Source organism: Suricata suricatta, chromosome 8 (assembly GCF_006229205.1).
Source record: "Suricata suricatta isolate VVHF042 chromosome 8, meerkat_22Aug2017_6uvM2_HiC, whole genome shotgun sequence".
NCBI lineage: Eukaryota > Metazoa > Chordata > Mammalia > Carnivora > Herpestidae > Suricata > Suricata suricatta.
In genome coordinates this window covers 31,916,844-31,917,867 of record NC_043707.1, presented here as the reverse complement: position 1 = coordinate 31,917,867, position 1,024 = coordinate 31,916,844, and positions in this window count along the sequence as shown.

The window sequence follows — 1,024 nt, the reverse complement described above, 5'->3', positions numbered from 1 at the left end:
TGGGCTGGGAGCTCCTGCAGCCCAGCGGCCCCCAGGCCTCCACCCTCCGACGACTCCCTCTTGGGGGTCGCGAAGGTGTGGGCCCTATCTTTTCTGGTGGGCACCCCGGATTCGGGATTCGCACAGCCAGTGCAGGGAGCGAGATGCGCCGTGGGAATGAGATGCGTGGTTCCGTTCCCAAGACCGAGTTCAGGTGCGCGTGCCTCTGCCGCAGCCTCTCACGGTACCGCGGCCCGCTGCCGCCGCAGGCGCCTCTCAACGTGCGCACCCCCGCGCAACCGCTGGGGCCGCTTCTGTGGTCGCTTCTTACCGCGCCACCGCCTCCGCTGCACTGCTGCCGCTGCTTCCCCACCGCCGAAATGGCTTAGGGCTGGAAGCTGTTAACTTCTTTTGCACCACCCGGATTCGGGATTCCGGCTACCCACCAGTTATCTATGGAGTGGGTCCCTCTCTCCAAGCGCTGCCAAATGTTCTTTACCTCTTCCCCAGAGACAGTACTTCTTCCCCAGAGACTGTACTATGAGCCTCCATTGTTTCTTTAAGTAAGCATTCTTCCCCTTTTTCCTTCTCCTGGGTCTCCCATATGTGAATATTGTTTCACTTGATGGTGTCCTATAAGTCCTATAAGCTTTTTTTCCTACTTATTTTCTTTTCTTCTTCTTTCTTTCTTCTTTCTTCCTTTCTTCTTTCTTTTTTTCTTTCTTCTTCCTCTCCTCCTTTTTCTTCTTCCTCCTCCTCCTCCTCCACTCTGCTGGATAAATTTAAATGATCCAGGAGGGCATGGTTGATTTAGACAGTTGGGGGCCACATTAGCCACTGCATGTCCTTGGTGGCAAGAGCAGTGGACGGTTCTTTGTGGTTGCACAGCTGTTGGGATCTTCATTAGCACCACCGGATCCAGCAACAGGAGATTGGAGCAAGCAGAATGGTGGCTAGAACTGGAGCTATGCATATGCTCATCTGTGGGAGCTGAGAGCAGGTGCATGCTCAAAACCAGGCTGGGGCCACTGGTGGGGATCATGGC